Source organism: Antechinus flavipes, chromosome 4 (genome assembly GCF_016432865.1).
Source record: "Antechinus flavipes isolate AdamAnt ecotype Samford, QLD, Australia chromosome 4, AdamAnt_v2, whole genome shotgun sequence".
NCBI classification, from domain to species: Eukaryota; Metazoa; Chordata; class Mammalia; order Dasyuromorphia; family Dasyuridae; genus Antechinus; species Antechinus flavipes.
Window position 1 is genome coordinate 59,925,440 of NC_067401.1, and position 20,171 is coordinate 59,945,610.

Here is a 20,171-nt window from a genome sequence, read left to right on the forward strand (position 1 = left end):
CTGAGATCTGCTTTCTTTCGAGTTCTTGTCTCAGTGCTGTGCATATGCTGCATGAAATCTGGGTGCCTTAAATTGGGAGCAAACGTAAATTGCCACAAGCTCGTGTCAGATCGAATGATCTCAGCATGAATGCATGTCTGCCTTTCTCTTCTACTTCTTAAAATCCATTTCTGAGCAGCTGCTGCCTTTCTCTATGACCCGTTCACCCCCTCGAGGATGATGGGGTGTTCGGTCTCAGGGATGGTGTGGTAGGCTAAGGCTCTTGTGGATTAGAGCGAGTCCACAGTGCCTGGGCCCCTCCTCTCCTGGGACCCCTGACACTCCTCTTCCTCCTCTCCTGGGGCCCCCCACTGCTCCCTCCACCTTCCGATCTCCCAGTCTGCCATTAGCCGCTTCCAGGGTGGGGATGGGGGCTGCATGGATGCATTGCTCCTATCTCTGATTCCTTTCTCTAGTGCGAAGTCTCTCCCCAAATGTCTATGCACCTCCTTTGTACAGAGCCAGTATAAACAGTTTGCTCTGGTCCCTAAGTAAGCTTCATCCCTCCCCATCCTCATTCACATGTGAATGGATGGCTGAGGAGAGATCTTCATGCCTCTCAAAGAGGGGAGTTACCCCCAAAAGTCCTACACCAAGGCTTTCCTACTTATAGCCCTACCCCCAAGTTGGAGAGATGCCCTGTGCACCCCCACACCAGTTTGTTATGCAGATCAGCAATCTGAGCCCCCATTCTTTGCTTAAGGGATCATTGACAATGAAGATCATGACTTGGCTTTCCAGGGAGCACTTTTTACTTTCCCAGGGTGCTTTTACCATTTACCTTCACCCATAACTTGGGGGACTGAGGGCAGTTAACCTTCTTTTAGATAGTTAGGAAAATTAGACCCATTGAGTCATACTTTGAGAGAGGAATTATGGGGGGTGAGAAGGGCAAGTCCCCAGACCCTGTCTCCAGAGAGTCACCTGGGAGATGCAGGCCTTCATAAGTGGCCTGTTCCGGTATCTCTCATACATTTACTTGGGTGAGTTAGGGAGGGACAGACGGTCTAAGACCCATGTCTTCTATCTCTGAGTCCTCCTCTCTTCCCACACAGGCAATAACATAGAACCCTTTGTCTCTGGGCTCTCTGGTGCCTGTTCCCATTTCCAAGCAGCCCCTTCTCCCCCTTTCCCCACCAGCTTTATTTGGTTCACCCACCCTGCCCTCTTAGCCTGCTTCTTCCAGAGGCCTGTGGGGAGCAGCCACGGGATCCAGTTAACCATTGCCCTGAGCCTCCCCCAGTCTGGCTCATTGAACGCATGCACCTGCCACTGACCATCTCTGCCATTTTTCTCCCGGCTGTTTGCTGTTTGTTTGTGTGATTGGCTCTCCTCTTGTATTTCAAGCTGCCCACTACATCCATCATAGACAGCAGTTTATCTTCCCAGGTGAGTATGGATTCTACTAACCACTTCTCACTTCAGTTAATGCTGCCTTTCTTGTGTGGGATGACCTTCTCTCTGGAGGGCTCCTGTGGGATTGTGAGAACCATGTTATTGAGAGGCTCTCATGGGCCCGGGTGGACTGTGAGAGTGGTGTTGGGTGGGCTTCTCTCTGGAGGGCACCCGTGGTACTGGGTGGGATTGTGAGAACTGTGTGGGGTGACCCTCTCTCTGGAGTGGACTGTGAGAGCGGTGTTGGGTGGGCCTCTCTCTGGAGGGCTCCTGTGGTACCAGGTAGAATTGTAAGAGTTGGCCCTGAGCTCAGTAGGCATAATGTAGGAGGGTAGAGAGGGCAGTGCAGTTGGAGGTGGGAATCATCCTCTATCTGGTGTGATGCTCCCTTCTCTTCAAGTGTAGTCAGCTCAGCTCTGGCCTGAGACTCAGGTGACCCAGGGAGTAGACCTTACTCTGTTCCCTCCTCCACAAAGTAAGGAGATTAGCCTAACTGATTTCCAAAGGTTCTTTTCTCTTCCTGATGATCCAACACTTTGTGCCTACCATGTACTAACACTTTATGAATAATATTTCAATGACTCTGACAGTGGGGATGCAAGGCAGAGAGAGGTGAAGTCACAAGTGTTTCGGGCCATCTTTGAACTCAGATCTTCATCTCTGTAGGCCCAGGGCTGTATCTACTATGCTACCTATTTGCTTTTAGGGAACAGATGGGATGGAGATGGGAGAGGTGGGGATGACTGAGGCAGCCTAGGAGTCTTGAAGGAATTTGAAGGGACAACAGCAATGAGAAGGGAAGAGGAATTCCACTCTGGACATGTTAAGTTGAAGTTGCCCTTGGGACATCCGAATAGAATCATCCGGCATACAAGATTGGAGCTCAGAATAGAAACTGGGGCTGAGCAAAAAGACATGGGACATATCTCCCTACGTATAATTGCTGAACTCATAAAAGCTGATAGAATCACCAGGGTTGGAGAATGTAAAGAGAAAAACGGAGGCCCATGGTAGAGCCTTGAGTAATACTTGGGCTTAGGAGGAGAGTGGTAGATGATAATCCAGCAAAAGTTATTTAGGAGGAGGGTGACAGAGGAGAAGTAGGAGAGAGCAGTGTCATGGAAACCAAAACAAAGTGGGGACCTTGTCAAAAACTGGAGAGACCAAATAGACCATTGGGTTTAGTAGGTAAGGAATAGATAAAGGACTTAATTTCAGCTAAATGGGGGAATTGGGAATCAGGTTGCAAGAAAATGAAAAGGGAAGGGGCAGGGAAGAAAGAGCTCCACTAAGAGGAGACCATTCTAGGGTTTGAATTATGAACAATGGCTCAAAATTGGGGGTGGGTGGATATATTTGTAGGCATTGGGAAAGAAGCCAAGATTACAGAAAATGAAACTGTGTCCCAGGTAGTTGAAGTACTTTTCATGAGGACACAGTCATTATTCACTGATTTTTATCCTTACCCCCCCCCCCAATACACATATATTCATAGGATACAATCGGATCTCAGCTTTCTAGATAAGCAGTACCCTTCTTCTCCTTCCCTCTTTGTACTGGTGGTACTCTGAGCCTTTTTTGCACTTATGTTCCCTACCTGTAGTTGCAGGGCAGATACTATCCCATTTTACAGGTGAGGAAACTGAGTCTTTGACTTTCACCCAGAATCTATCACTCCATCCATCTCTTGATACAGCCATTGACTTGCCTAGACTTGTTGCACAGCGCCACTTGCTGATCATATTAAGAAATATCTCCAGATTACAAAAAAAAGTTTTTGGAGCAGTTTCATGAAGGGACTAAGCACAGTTTTTGATTCTGGGATCAAAGCTAGATCTGAAAGGAACTTCATAAACCATTAAATACCAACCCCGTCCTGTTACAGTGGAAGAAACTGAGTCCTAGAGAAGCTAAGGACTTACCTCTGACTATCCGAGAATTTATAGCAGAACTGGAATTTGACCTCAAGCTCCAAGTTTTCCCACTGTGCCATGGTAGCCTGTTGGAATCCTTACAAAATGCTAACTAATTAGAGTTGATCTAATCTTACAAGAAGATGTTTTGGGCAGAACCTGAAACAAGGTACTAAGTAGAGCTAATTAGTACAATGCTTGTGTTTGCACCTTTACTCATTGGAGTTCACAAGTATGCCAGCTTCACAAAGTAAACTTTGTAACTTTGTGAGTTCACATCTCCCTTGAAGCTCTTTGGGCCAGAGATCACAATGGGAGAGAATCCATAATCCCATTCTCTCAGAAGATTCACATATAAGGCCAGTGAAGAGAGAGCTATTCCAGAATATATTTTCCACTTGGCTGGCTGGTCGCAGAAGAGAGTTCAGCTGGACTGGAGAGGAGCACTCTGGTGCAGACAGAGAGCACTTTGGGAGATTTCACCGGAATGACATGAAGAGTGGAGCTGGCTGGAGGCTGAAGAAAGCAGAGGCAGAGGCTGAAGGACAAAACCTTTGGATTTGGCGACATTCGGAGGGAGCTCTTGGAACCAAGCAGAGAGACAGACCTCTAAGCTAACCGGGCTATATTGGAGATAATAAAAGATCTGAACTTTTATCACCTGGCTGTGTTTTGAGAAGAAAAAGAACTCCCACATTTTGGCGCCCAACGTGGGGCTGACAAAATCCTGATTCCAGGGAAGGCACCCAGAGAGAACTTTTATAATATTTTAAAGAAGAACAATAACTCCAACATTTACAATCAATCAGACTTTTGAATTTGCTTCTGGATGGCACATACCTGTTAGGGACCATGCCTAAGTGTGAAGGAGCAAGTCAATTCTCCAAAAGCCCCCACAATTGTGACTCATAACACACTTGAAGGAACTGCAAACCAGCTTTTAATGACACAGATATTGCCTGTGAATTGGGAATGAAATAAATTGGAGGCAAGGGGGGAAGAAGAGAGAAGTGAGAGAATGCAATTACCTCACAGCTTGTATCATCATTTTCTTACATGAATGGATCTATTTGGCTGGTCTGAGTTAGATCCCCAGCAGCCACTGAAAGTTGGCTCCTGTAACACATATCTACCAAAAAAGACAGTTGTGAGGTATCTAAAAAAGAGCTCCATTAATATGATATTAAAGGGTCTTAAAGATGATTCATCCATACCAAGACTTTAAATATTTGAAAAGAACATTTTATCTTTTTTAAGGTAAATATCCCTCGTTCCTCAAACCAATTCTCACAGAAAATGTTTTTGGTCTGTTTACTATACTAGTCACTTGCTATCATATTTTCCAATTGCTTAAACAAGAGAAAGCTCTCAGGATAGTTCAATGAAAAGAGAGTCGATACTTCTCAATAAATATAGCATCTTAACTAAGTTCTAATAAGAGCTTAAACTTAGCCACTTTATCAATTGCCCACAACGAAGAAAAATGGGGCTATTGAATCATTGATTTTCAGTATTTAAGAAAGTTAGTCTAGCAAATCAACTAAAAAGTTGCCCTGAAAAACTTTCTTTATGTTAAATTATGTGATACAACATGTATTGAACATAAGTTAAACATTTTATACAAACCTCAAATAGAAGTTGGTGCTTTTCCATGTTAAAATAAAGAATTTCATCATTCATTTATCACTATTTCATATAGCCTGACGTCAAGGATTTAAAATTCACACATTTGGAGCTAATGAACATCTTATGTAATAGGGAAAAATTATAGGGAAAATGTCAACTCAACTGAGAGAAAGGAAAAAACACATTTATACAATTGGAGTTGCATAAAAGAAGCAAAGAGTACCTCAAAAGGTAATGTAATCAGAGGTCTACCATCTCACATTTGTTCATCTATCTGATTTGTTATTCAGATGCTTATGGTATCAACTGGAAATATTTATCCCCCTTCTTCCACCACAGGTAGAAAAGGAATCAGATGGCTAAAGAGGGAAAGAGATAGAAACACAGTCAGCTTCACCTGTAAAGCAGAATTTGACAAGATTAGAAAAAGCATTAATTAAAGCAAAGAGGGAGAGAGACAGAAACACAGTCAGCTTCTCCTGTAAAGCAGAATTTGAAAAGATTAGAAAAAGCATTAATTAAAGCAAAAAATGAAGGACAAGATATATCTGATTTTATAAACGCATATCCTGTGATTGAAAAGATCGACTCTTCAAGTCAAAAAGAGAGAAGATACATTCCTTTTAATTTGGGAAAAATTAAAGATTTGAAAAAGGGTTGTACTCTTTATGGGGCTACATCATCTTATGTGAAGATGTTACTGGATAATTTGTCTTATGAAATCTTAACTCCGAATGACTGGAAATCCATAGCGAGAACATGTCTAGAACAGGGACAAAATTTATTGTGGCTTTCAGAGTTTCAGAGTGCAGACACAGTGCAGCCATTGCTGTCCTGCTAGTGCCTCACTGCTGCCCCCTGCAGTCTGTAGAGGAAGTTTGGTAACACTACCCAGCCACTCCCTGCCAAAAACAAACAAACAAACAAACAAACAAAAAGCAGATTTTGGAGATATTTGGAGGGCTCTAAGCTAAACCGGCTGTGTCTTGAGAAGAACAAGAACTCCCACAGTAGCCAACTGGATTTAGAGTCTATGTCCACTTTAGAATGTAAAGGGGAAATTCTTGCCCTTTAGTCCTATAGTATCTATGGGGAAAATACTTTAAACAGGAAATTCTTTGGCTGCCGGACACTGGGCGGTGCTAGCAAGTATTGTAGGTACAGTCTTGCTTTTCAGCTACTGCCACTATCAGTGAAATTTTCCCTGCTCCTAGATCTCAGAATGGCACAGCAGAGAGGAGCTTTGACATCTTTCCCAGGGACCGATCCCTATTTTACAAAGGAAGAAAGATAATTCTTTCTAAATATTGATTTCTTTTCCAGAGGCCACATATTAGGAGGAGGGTAGTAAGCTGGAGAGTCTCCAAACATGGTGATAAGTATGAAAAAAGGACCTTAGACTGATGGGATAGGAGAGCCAACTGAAGGACTGGGCATTGTTTGGTGGGGTTAAGAGACAGCAAGGAGGCAAGGAAGGACAAACAACTGAAAAACGGGCCTATGGAAGATGAATTTGGCTTGTTCTTGACCCCAGAGGGCAAAACAAAAAGTTATGGGTGGAAGTTACAAAGAGGCAAACTTAGGATCAGACTCATAGGCTTAAAGCTCTAAGACACCCCTTGGATTAACATCTTCATTTTACAGATGAGGATTTGAGTCCCTGAGAGGTTTAAATGTAGCAAAATGCAAAAAACTTGAACTCGGTATAGCATTACAGTGCAATTGACTTGGCTCGGTACAAGTGACTTGGTATAGTACAGCTGACATGGTACAGGAGAGCTGATTAGTTAGTGTGTTTGACATGTGTCAGTACAATTGACATGGCTCAGTGCAGTTGATATAGCTCAGTACAATCAATATGGTATAGTACACTTTGACACAATAAAGTATAATTGACATGGTGTAGTACAACTGATATAGGTCAGTGCATTTGATATGGCTGTGTGCAATTGACATGATACAGTGCAGTTGACATGATACAGTGCAATTGATGTACAGTACATTTGATATGGTGTAACGACTGGGCTAGCACCCAGGACATCCCAGAATCAGCTGGAGTCAGGATAAGCAAAAATCCTCAATCTTTATTCTCGGTCCCCAGATATGGCATGGAACAAGATGGAAGCAGATTCTCCGCCACCGCCTTCTCCCTCGTCACCTCCTAGAGTGTGTCCCTGGCTCATCCTACCACCTCCTAGTCCCTGCTACCATCCTCTATACACCAATCACTGAGCCAGTATGGATAGCAGAAAGGACCATTTTCCAAGCATATGCCCAGAGAGTATTGTTCAATCAGTAGATGATCTCATTCGCTCAGCAGTCCTGACCTCAGTGCATTGATTCCATAGTTTCAGCCCTCTACATCTCCCACTTTCTTTTGTTTTTGAATACAGGTGGTCATGCCATCCCTGACTTCTCAGGGAGGTGAGAGCCCCCAAAAGGAGGTGATCATGCCCCGCCTTGATTTCTCAGGAAGGGAAGTAAAAGCACTAAAAAGGAGATGATCACACCCTCCCTGACATCTCAGGAAGGGAGATGAAAAGCACCAAAGGGAAGTGGGGGTTGCTAGCAGGTTTGTGGGCTGAAGGCTCTTATTAGAAACAGGTATGCACAAACCCATCAGTATGGGAGGTATTACACAAGCACATAGCAATAACGCGGAGGCTATTAGTGATGACTCCACAGTCAGTACAGGCTCAATGTAGTGCAACAGAAATGAATTGTATATGCAAGTAGTGATATAACAAACAATATAAAGAGATGTAAGAGATTTCCAGAAGTCCTAGAAGGGTATGTAAACAACAGTCACACACACGCCTCCTTCAGTAGCCAAGAGATAGTCCAAAATCAATCTATTGTCCATTGCTTCACGTGTCAGGGAATCCAATGATTCTCACAAGTTTTTGAAGTCCTGTAACAGTCTTTTCATGAGTTAGGGAATCCAATGATCCCAGCAGATTTTGAAGTGCTGCAACAATCTTATCATTTCTCAGAAAATCCAATGATTCCTGAGGGTTTTGAAGTCCTACAATAATCTTATCATGTCTCAGAGAATCCAATGATTCCTGAGGGTTCTGAAATCTAACAATTTTTGATGTCCATGAGTCAAACACCATAACTGCCATGCTCTTTCAGTGGTGGGCACAGTCAGCAATGGAACCATCTGATGTTTCTTGGGTCTTCTCCTTTGTTTCAAGGGTCTGCCCGTCTCTCTCTGATGGACAAGGCAAATAGGGCTCATTGGCACCCATCTAGTTCCTTCTCCACCTGTAGAGATACAAGCAAGCCCTCTCCCCCAAGCAGTTAGCCTATCTAGTCCTTTCCGTTCACCACTTTCTGGGTCTCTCCACATCACCTGGAGATTATCTAAACATAGTGGAACTGCTGGCACTGGAAACTGCCTTTCCGGTGGGTTATAAAACCTGTCTGCTGGAGCCAGTGCATCTTTGTCAAAAATCAAGAAATTAATAGTATAAAGAGCTAGATTTAGAAGTTCTTTAGTATTACCTGTGGCTCCCTCTTTCTTTTGTTTTTGGAGGAGCATCTTAATGTCTCTGTTTCTCCTCTCTACTATTGCCTGACCTTGAGGATTAAAGGGTATGCCAGTGATGTGTAAAATCTTATACTGTGCACAAAAGTGTGCAAAATATTTAGAAGTATATGCAGGACCATTGTCTGTTTTTATGGCTTGTGGCGCACCCATAATTGCAAAGGCTTGTATAAGGAATTCAGTGCCCATTTGTGCTGAATCTTTCACTGCTGATATTGCAAAAGTGAATCCTGAAAAAGTATCTACCACAACATGGATAAAAGACAGAGGACCAAAAGATTATAATGGGTCACATCCATTTGCCAAATTTCATTGGGTCTCAAACCATGAGGGTTTTCCCCTGGAGGCAGTGTAGGAGCGTGGAAAGGAAGACAAGCTGTACAGGCTTTTACTATGCTCATTGCTTCCTCTCTTGTTATTCCAAATTGCAAACATAAAGCTCGAGCAGCCTGATGATATTTAAAATGAGATTCTTGGGGTTCTTGAAATAAAGGAGTATTGGCAAGCATAGTTAGAAGGCTATCTGCCTTTGAATTACCATCAAAAATTGGACCTGGAAGTCCACTATGACAGTGGACATGCAAAATATAGCTCTTAACCTGGATGCTTTCTCACTTGCTCTTGAAGTTCCTTGAAGAGCTGATATATATTAGAGGCTACAAATTTTAATTGAACTATGGCAATTCTTTGTACCACACCTACTGAATAGGCCAAATCAGATATTATATTTACATATCCTGGATAATAAGTAAGAGTTAGAATGATTGCATACAATTCATTCAGCTCAGGGGACTGAAAAGGAGTTCTGACTACTCTCTTTATAGTTAAGTCATGAGAGTATACAGCACAAATATTATGTTTGGATGCATCTGTAAAGGTAGTTGGCCTTTAACAACAGCCCTGCCTAAAAAATCGAGGTACTCATTTTTAATTCCAATTGTTGTAAAATGTCTCTTCCCCACAGATTGATGGGGATTTTTCGACTTTAAAAGAGTAAAAACTCCTGTTTCACCTTCAGATATCCATCTCAAAGGGGTAGCACCAACTCCAGCTGCTATTGATCCCCCTACGCCAGACATGTAGGTGTCTGCCTTAATCTTTGGCCAGTGACTGGGCCAGTTGGCACCTCTAATGACTGTATGATTTGCACCAGTGTCTACCAATCCTTCTAATTGTATGCCATTTATATAGATAGTGAGCATAGGTCGGTCAGCTGTCACAGTTGCTGTCCAGTATATTCCTGGATTTTTTTCTCTTGGAGTCAGAATCAGGGAAACTATCACCAGATTGCTTATTAGGAGTCTGTACCAGTAAACCTAATACTACTACTTCTCCTGGTTGATAAGTCACACATTGTCTACCTGTATTAGTAACTGAGATATTATCTACACATTCCCCAGTTTCCCACATCGGTGTGTGGATGGACACTGTTTTGTAAGTGCTCTCAGGAGGTGAAATGCTCAAGCCTACTGTGCCTGGAGGTAAGGGATCCATAGGCTGGAGAGGAATAGGTTTCACCTCTCCAGGGGGTATCTCAGTTGCCCCAGCTGCATACAACTCTATTCTCCCCAATTGTAATCCCTTTCTCCCATCAGATGGCTTCCTGGCTGATTGGTCATGTCTGGGTACTGGACTTCTAGGCACTCTCTGGGTGCAGCATTGGCAGCCATCATGCCCCAAGTGTTTTTTGTCTTGGGCCCTGGGGCTGGACCCCTCATCCCGTTTCCCTGAATCAGTCTACATTCTGATGCTCAATGGAAGCCTCTTTTGCATTTTGGAAATGGGGTATTGGGTCTTGTTTTCCACCCTGTTTTCCCATTCTGTCTCTATACCAACATTGAGCTTTCAGATGCCCTACTTTTCCATACTGAAAGCACCTACGAGTCTCTCTGGAAGCCCCTTGCCAGGAGGGACTCTGTCTTCCCATGTTTGGATCTTGGGAAGTCCGCATCATAGCCTGGCTATAAAAGGCATTTATGCCCACTGTGGCACAGCGCCTTATGAGCTCCTCTAAAGGAGCATCCTTGTGCAGTCCTAGTATAAAACTTCTACAAAGCTCATTAGCATTTTCTTTAGCAAGTTGCCTTATCACAATGTCTGTTACTGCATTTTCACCATTAGTTCATATGACAGCAGTCTGCAAATGTCCCACAAAATCAGCAAAGGATTCATTTGGCCCTTGTGCTATTTTTGTGAAACTTTCACCCTTATCGTTTTCATTGGGAAGTGAAGTCCATGCTTTGATAGCAGCAGCAGCAATTTGCCCATAAGCTGCTAAGGGGTAATTAATCTGTACTGAGATGTCTGCATAAGAACCTACACCTGCTAGTTGGTCACAGGTAATTGGAAGATGAAGTCCACTATGCCTGTTTTGTTGGGCTTGTATCCCACAGAGCTTACTATATTCAGAAAGCCACAACAAGTTTTGTCCAGGTTCTAAGCATGTCCTTGCTATAGATGTCCAGTCCCTAGGGGTTAAGACTTCATAAGCCAAATTCTATAATAATATCTTAACATGAGCTGATATAGCCCCATAAAGAGTGCAAGCCTTTTTCAGGTCTTTGAGGATTTCTATATCAAAAGGAGCGTATTTTCTACTTTCTTGATCTGAAGAGTCAAACTCTTGAATCACTGGATACATTTCCATTTGCAAATCACTTAAATTCTGGCCTTCTTCCCTGGCTTTAACTACTGCCTTTTGCAATCTAGTCATAGGAGGGGGTGATTTTTTGGAGGGAGGTACTGGTGGTGTCACAGCCCTTCTTACTATTCCTTCCCCCTCCATCCTGGAAGGTGAAGTTGATGGGGAGATATCAAGAAGCAGTTCTGATTTAGGCCGGGTTGAAGCTGCCTTGTGAGAGTGAGAATCACCATGCCCTACACCACACCCTTCATCATCACTTGATTCCTCATGCCCTCTGGTGATATCGCTTTTAATCCCTCCTTTGTCCTCCTCATTTTCTTCATACTTCCTTATTTGGCCATTTTTAGAATTTTCCTTTTTTCTATAACTAGCAAGATTTTTTTTAAGGCCAATTGTATTATGTTGTATATATATATTGTTTCTTTGGTAGGTGACTCGGAACCATTGTCATTATAATAATCACATAATTGATCTACAAGTTTCCAATTATTTAGGCTTATCTCTTCTTCCTTAAGAACCAAGGGGATGTACGTTCTAATGTATGCAGGAATCCATCAATCTGCGTACAAGTAATAAATAAGTAAGCCCTGTCTCTTTATCAGTCTGAGTATGTTTCCTGCAGATCTCTTTTGTGGTGGGGTTGGGGCTGGGGCTGGGGCTGGATCTTTTCCCAATATCTGCGCCATTGCAGCTAGAAAAGGATACTAGTTAACCCTTAACAAAGTTAAATTCCCTGTTTGTCTATTTAAATACTCACCTATTTCCTGGTTACCGGAGACTTCTTCAGTGAAGTTAGGGTACTCGGTTCCCACACTTGGGCGCCAAATGTAATGACCACACTAGCACCCAGGACACCCCAGAATCAGCCAGAGTCAGGGTAAGCAAAAGTCCTCAATCTTTATTCTCAGTCCCCAGATGTGGGATGGATCAGGATGGAAGTAGATTCTCCACCACCACCCGAGAGTATGTCCCTGGCTAGCTTTTCTCCACCCCCTAATCCCCCCTACAATCCTCTATACACCAATCACTGAGCCAGTATGGATACTGGAAAGGACCATTTTCCAAGCATATGCCCATAGAGTATCGTCCAATCAGAAGTTAGCCTCAAGCGCTTAGCAGTCCTGACCTCAGTGCATTGATTCCATTGTTTCAGCCCTCTAAAACATGGTATAGTACAATTGACATGGCTCAGTGCAATTGACATGATAAGATACACTTGACACAGTAAAAGTACATTTGCCATGGTATGGTACAGGTGGCATAGTAAAGTACACCTGACATGGATCAGTACAATTGTCTTAGAAATCTAAGATCCCAGCTCTGCCATTACTATCTATAAGACCATGAACAATTAATTATTTTCCTCTCTCTGGCCTTCAGTTTCTTCATCTATAAAAGAAGTGAGTTGGACTAGATAATCCAGCTCTACTATAATCCTAGGGGAAATTTTTTTTTTTTTTTTTTTTACAATTAGAGCTAACCAGGAGTGGACTTGGCTATTTGGGAAGGAACTTCATTTGGAAGCATCTTCATTGACTATTTCCATCCAAAGGCTGGCTATTCATTTGTTTCGGCTGTTGTAGAGAAGAGGCTTGTTGAGGGACAGTTTGGACTGAGTGACTCTGAGATCTATTCCAGCTCTGAAACTGTGACTGTTAGTAAGTCAGATAAGGTTCAATTCCAGTTTGGATGAAGTGGCCAAATTCCCTCAAAGTCAGAGCTTACATTCATGGAGGTTCATTAGTCATGCTGAGTTGTTTCCATCACCCCCCCCCCTTTTTTTTTTTAAGTGAAGAAGCATAGTTGATTATCAACTCTTATCTTTCTCTCTTCCTTCTCCTCCTCCCTATTTACAAAATAGGGGACACACAGGTAGACAACGGATATAGAGGAAAGATTGCTGGACTTGGAAGCAGAGGAGCTGAATTCTGCCTTGTAATCTTAAGAAAGTACCTTCTCTCTCAGATGCAATTATTCATCGTCAGAGTGAAAAGTTGAACTAGGTATTGCGGATCCCTTTCAGCTCTAGATCTATTTTCCTGTATATCTCAGCCAAAATAAAATTCAGATTTCTTGGTTCTTATACAGTATATAGTATTGGTTCTTATATTGTATTCTGTCCAAACTGCATACTTTTCTACATCTTAAGGACGTTATATATGTATATATATTTTAAATTTGAGTTATTTGTCATGTGCCATTTAGGTTCACTATAACATATCATTTAAATATTCATTTTTTAAAACATGAATTGAATAAATTCACAGTTCTTTCTATATTATAGTTCAGAAAAATTTACCTAAATGCTATTTTTGAATTGGGCAAAATTAGACTAGATTAGAAATATCTTTTTTTTTTCTTTTCAAAGATGAGGTCTCTCCATTTCTCCCAGTCTGGAAATACCTAAGTTACTCATGGGCCCAATCCTGCTACTGTTTGGCCTATTTCTAACTTTTAAGGTGGGTTTGTTTGCCCTTCCTTAGGCAATCTGATGGTCCACTCTCAGGGGTTGACTATATGGTGTTGACTTAGAGCAGAGACCCAATTAACATAGCCCAATCAACTCCTAAATTCAAGAAATCTACCAATTACAGCATCTCTGGTAGCTAGGATTACAGGGTACATACACCATCTTGCTAAACAGCCTGACTTCTTTAGTCATATTGAATGAGTAGGATAGAGACAAAGAGCCAAAAAAAAAAAAAAAATAACACAACCCAGCTCTTTACATAAAGAAAATTTGTCTTGAGGGGATATGAAGGGTAGATGTGAGAGAGACAACAGTAGATCAGGGAGATCTTTTGGGCTATTATGGCAGCAGACTCGGTGGTTGGGGATGAGGTTCAGAGTCTGAGTGAGAGCAGTGGGGTTGGGTCCTAGCATGAGACCAGCTGAGTCCCAAGAAAAGTAAACAATCTGCCCAGGGTTACACAGTCAGTATATGTCAGAAGAAGGACTCCTGGCTTCAAGACCTGCCTCAGTTCACCACTTCTTAGACTGGTGATTAACAAATGTTTTTGATTGATCATTTAACTCACAAAATGCACTTTTATTGAAGTGGAATACATGATGGACATGAAAATAAGTCTGTAAGGTCTTTCCTTTGGTTTTAGAAGATAGAAATCAATTTACTTAAGAAGTTATTTCCAAACAAAGGTTTGAACCCATCCCTGCTCTGCCCCCTTGACCTTCAGTGAATGAGAAACATGGCCTCTCATTCTTAGTGTCATATTTTTGTTTTCTCTAGACATCTCTACCCCATCCCAAGCACCCCAAGTCCCTGATGCAGCTGAAGAGACACGGTAAGCATCTACCTCACCTTCATATCCATCTTTCCAGCCAACAAGGAATTCCTTCATCTCCATCTACTTCTCTCTCCCTCTGCTTTTCTCAGTTAATAAAAAAATAAACTCCAAATTTCTTCAAAGTAACATGGTTGTGAGTTAAACCTTCCTGTTCTTACCTGATTATTTGTGGAATTGATATCAGTAGATTAAGTCAAACTTCCTTGTCAATGTAGATGTTTGGACAGATCACCCACTTTGGTGGCCCAAAATATTTTATTGGCTTAATGTTCAACTAACTGGGAAACAGTGGTGGTGTTAATCCCTGTTACCTATATGTAACACTGGAGGGTTTTGCGGTATACTATGGATGTAATATGGGAGAGAGAAAGTGAAAGATTAGACCTGGAAAGGACCCTATCAGTCTGAGTAAGTTACTTCATTTTTTTCAATTAAAAAGCATTTATTTTCTCTCCTTCCCATTTCACATCCAGTTTAATAAAAGGAAGGGAAAAAAACTTTTGGAACAAATATTCATAGTCAAACCAAATATTCTCCACATTTTGAGGTAGAATATCATGTTTATTCATTGAATTTGGAATCATAAGTACTTACTGTATTGATCAGACTTCTTAAATCTTTTAAAGTTGTTTGTGTTTTCCATGTTGTTATTGTCTAAATTATTCCCTATATTAGTTCCTTCCTTTTAGGGAAGAAGAAACAAGTCCACACTGGGGAAGTGTCTTTTCCAAGATCACACCAAAATTAGTGTAGCAGAGCTGAAGTTAAAACTCTGGTCTCCTCATTCTAATCCTGTGGGAGTTTTTTAACCCTGTAAGAAACTTTATAGGGACCTGAATACTACCATATCCTTTAGAGATGAATTAAAAACATGTTTTCTCCAGAAACATTTAGTAACTTGACCATTAAGAATCATGATTTTGGCTTGGGGGGAACCAGGCAGAAATCTCTAAATCCAAACTTACCTACAGCTTAACTTTCCATCCTTATGAAAACCATAATGCTCTGCGTTTAACTCTCTTTGATAAATTCTTCTCTCCCTAGGGTCAATGACCAGCCGAAAGCCAGTATGACTGAGGACCATGAAACAGAGGCGAGCTTGGAGATGGCACAGCAGAGATCTGTGGGTCAATCACTCCTCTCCTCTGCCCCACAGAAGCCTTAATGATACTATCAGAGTACAATGGGTATAATTCAGCTTTTTGTCCATTTGGGAAAGTTGAGAAATGGAGTTGTAGACAGCTTCATTGACCCAATTATGTTATAGAAGGTTCGAATAATCCACAGAAGGAAAGCACAATTTAAAAACTTGTGAATTATACTTCCCTTTACATGTGGATCCTTAATACTAGTACTTAAGTACTACTCCTAATACTAATAGCTAACATTTATGTAGCTCCTTAAAGTCTGCAAAGTGTTGTTATGTGTTAGCTCATTTGATCTTCCTAAAACCTGAGAGGCATTTTTCAGATGGGGAAGCAATAAAATGATTTATCCACAGTTATACAGCTAATAAATGTCTGAGGCATGATTAGAATTCAAGTCATCTTGCATGCAAGATGCAAGTCTATCTCTCCAGCTAGCTGCTTCCTTAAGACCAATTTGAAACCAGGTTCTATGCATCAGGATCTAGAGTATCAGGCATGGAATCAGGAAGATCCAAGTTCAAATGTGATCTCCACTACATGATAAACTATGGGATCTTAGGCAAATAATTTAACCTCTGTCTGTCTCAGTTTCCTCATTTATAAAATGAGGATAATAATAGTCCTTATTCCAGGGTAACTATGGAGATAATAATTGTAAAGCTTTTAGCACAGTGCCTGGTACATAGTAGATACTTAATCAATGTTAGTTGTTATCATCATCATCATTATTATTCTACAGCATGATTATAAGATGTGGCTTGTGAAAGGGAGAGAGACTTTGATTTACTAATGATCTAAAGGGTAGAAACAGCTTAATAATAAAATTATTTACCAACCCCCCCAAAAAAAACAAACAAACAAACAAACAAACAACATTGAATTGACCATTCTTCCTCTTTCTTGTGGCCACTGCAAAAATTTGTATAATTCTCTAATGCTGCTCCTTAGTCGCTGACAGATCATGGAATATAGAATGTTGGCTCATGGAATCCAATCCTACATGTTCGCTCAGAAGTAGAGCCTGGATATTTTCTTTTAGTCTTTCCCTCCTTCTTTCCCCCAACTGTGCCAAATTCACACTGATTCCCATTGACTGACCAACCGTGGGTTCCCGACCAAACCCCACTTGGCCATTGTTTGGGCCTTGACTGGCTAAGAATGAATATTAATACTAATTGTTTCTGTTTGGGGTCTTCCCCTCCCAGACTAAATTTTTTTAACTAGGTAAGAGAAGCCATTCTTTGCCTCATTTCTTGTCTAATTAATAAGTGCTTCACAAATGCTTGTGGAACGAATAAACGAATGTTTATTCCTGTTGCAGGAGATCCTGTCTACTTGCTGGACCTTCAACCTGCAGGAAAGACCCAGCTTTTCCCTCTTAATGGAAATGATGGAAAAACTGCCCAAACTGAACCGGCGCCTCTCTCACCCAGGCCACTTCTGAAAATCGGCTGAGTAAGTATCCCCCAGAGCAAGGGCCTCTGCCCAGGTTTCTGTGCCTACCCTTAAGACCTGAAGCCTGTTCAAAGAAAGTTACAATGGGGGTCATTGAGAAAGGGAATTCATTTATATGGCAAGGGGGCTGTGGGGAAGGAAATCAGTCCAGGTGAACACCTTTCCCTAAGGGCTTTCCCGTGCCAGTTTCCAGTGTTCACCTATAAAAAAGGAAGGGGATGGATTTAAGGGATGGCATTTCCTTCCACTAAAGTATTGATTTTTACAAATTTTAATGGTGAGTGAGAGATGAGGAAGCATTATTTACACCCCCTCTGCTCCCCACTCAAAAATTATTTTTGTACAAAAATTGGATGTTTCTTAGATGAGCTTGCTCACACAATAACTACCTCTAATGAGGAACACCCAAACTTCTGGGTTCATTTAAAGCCATTTCACATTTTCCCCACCTCCCCCTCAGGATAGTCCTGGAACATACACACACACACACACACACACACACACACACACACACACACACAGAGGTGTCACAGATGAGACCACAACCTGGGATCTCCTGGGTGATTGGCTTTGAGGTCAGACTCTACCAGCCTATCCTGTGTGTGACATAGAAGGTGGGTCACAGATATGGGGGGAACACACAGGTGGGGAAATATAAGCCAGGAGAGAACATGGGCCCTGCACGTGCTCAGTTCATACAAGCAGTAAGTAGCTGAGCCAGAATTCCCATCAGCATCTTCTGACTTTGCAGCCAGGGCCATTTGTAGCACAGAAAAAAGCCCAGATCATAGACTTCATGAAGACTTAACTATTAAGCAGAAGCTTAAATTCCTGTGTGATTTTGGGCAAGTCACTTAACTCAGCTGGGCCTCTTTCCTGTAAAATGAATAAAATTACTAGGTGGTACAGTGGACAGAGCACCAGCCCTGAAGTCAGGAGGACCTGAGTTCAAATTTGACCTCAAAACTTAAAACTTCCTGGTTGTGTGATGCTGGGCAAGTCACTTAACTCTAATTGCCTCAGGGGAAAAATAAATAAAACTAGATTTTTTGAAGTTAGATCCCCTCCAGTTCTAAATTTATATATCATCTTGCCTCTGTGTGACTGCAGGACACACACATATACACACACTCTCAAATACAATATAGAAATCCCTTAGATTAGGTCCCTAAAATGCCCAAAGCGCAAATACTGCCCCCTCAATTTTTAGGGTGCCCCATTTCAGGCCACCTGCTTAGAATATAGTTTCCAAATGCAGCCATGTCAGAAAGCTGTCTGGTATGATTGGTTCAAACACAGACTTATGTTTTGGGGCATTCTCATTTGTGAAAGATATATTGGCAATCCTGAGATGGGAACACTCAGGGTAAAATGGCAGCCCCCAGTGAGCTGTTGGTGTGAAGGAATATGGTTATTCCAAGGAACTTGGGTGGGGGAAGGGGTTATTTATGCCCCCCCTTCTTATTACAGATGAAAGCTGCAACATGGTAAGAATGGATTGCTAATCCAGACTCTGAAAGGAGTAAGATTACCCCACAAAACTGGGTACAACAGTTTGGGGTATAACAGAGATTATATATATATTTTATTGTTTTATATATATATATATACACATATATATATAACACTTTATTATATATAATGTAATAATTATATATAATACTTTATTATAATATAATAATTGTATATATTATTACATATATAATATAATTATATATATTTATATATATATATACACATATATATAAAACTCTGGATATAACAGAGATTATCTATCCTCTGTGTGAAACATCCATCCATTAATACAGATGGGCAATTTCTCTTGATGAGACTTTATGGGTTATAAATAACTTACAGACCAAGGATATCTTATGAGATCTTAGACATTTCAATTTGACTTCTTAGAGTTCAATTTACTTCTCTGTAAAATGAGGAGATTGCACTAAATGGCCCCCAAATCCCTTCCAGTTCTAGATCCTGTGACCCTTGAGGTCCCTTCCACTTCTAATGTTCTGTGATTTGGGGATGTAGCATTGCAATTCCATCAAAAAGAGACCTTAAATTCAAATTTTTAAAAAAATGATTGTTTAAAATTCTTTTTTGCTTTACAATTGGGAAATAGTTAATGAAATATTTTTAAATGATTTTCATTTAAAACAAAAGAAGAGATCCTTTTAAAAGGGAATGTTTTCATAATCCAGGGACCCAGATGCCAATATATCTGCTTCTGGGTGAATATCAGTACCTTTCTGTTTGTGATTCCTGCTTTCCCAAGCCCAGCTTCTAATTCTCATTTTTCTTTTTTCTTTTCTATTGGTGTCTGTCCTGGGGTATATTTCTCCATACATCTGGCCTGTTACATCTCTCTCTTTACCACTCCATTTTCTATCGTGTCTTCCTTCACCTTGTCCTCATCTCAACCCGCTGTCCTGTTGGCTTGTGACTGTCCTGGATGGCATTTCACACTCTCCAAACGTCAATATAGCAGCACGGCTTGGCCCCAGTCGCTGGCGGAATCGCTACTCCAAAGGGCGCTACTACCACCCAGAATTTAGGGGAACCTTCCGTCCCCTCTTGGAGGAATAGCGTGTGTCCTGTTGGGTGCTCGTTTCTCACCCATCATACGTCCTGTATCCATTCTTCCCTCCCTTCAACCTTCTCCCCTAGCTCCTGACTCATGTTTTTATTTTTTATTTCCATGCAATAAAGCGTGTTTTTTAAAAAGTTGAACCGGCAAGTTGAGACATGGATGCTTTCTTATTTTTCAGTGAATTATTGAAGTCCTCAAATCAAAAAGCAATAATGTAAACTTGGTGTTCCCAAGACCCCGAGAGTTGGAGATCCTTCAAATACCCTCCCTTCCCCCAAATATAGAAGTGAATTATCACTTCATTGATTACCAGGGAAAGGCAACGGAGAATAACTGGCAGAGGACTAGCTTTGGAATCAGGAAGACATGTACAAGTCCTCAATCTGACAAAGCTGACTGGATCATTCAGTTAACATTTATAAAATCCTTTGCAGAACTGAAAGCACTACATAAATACTGGTAATTATGATCACGATTTTAGTTTTGGCTAAGTCTGGGCAAGTCAC

The 20,171-nt window shown here is 41.4% G+C and overlaps 1 protein-coding gene and 1 long non-coding RNA gene across 2 annotated transcripts in view; both read left to right on the forward strand.

Moving 5' to 3' along the window:
- Positions 1–20,171, forward strand: part of LOC127559427 (galectin-9B-like) — a 94,784-nt gene that overhangs the window by 35,773 nt on the left and 38,840 nt on the right. The window lies entirely within an intron of this gene.
- LOC127559430 (uncharacterized) lies at positions 967–15,614 on the forward strand. Its single transcript, XR_007953126.1, has 3 exons — positions 967–1,428; positions 14,415–14,469; positions 15,517–15,614. It is a non-coding gene; the product is annotated as an uncharacterized LOC127559430 (long non-coding RNA).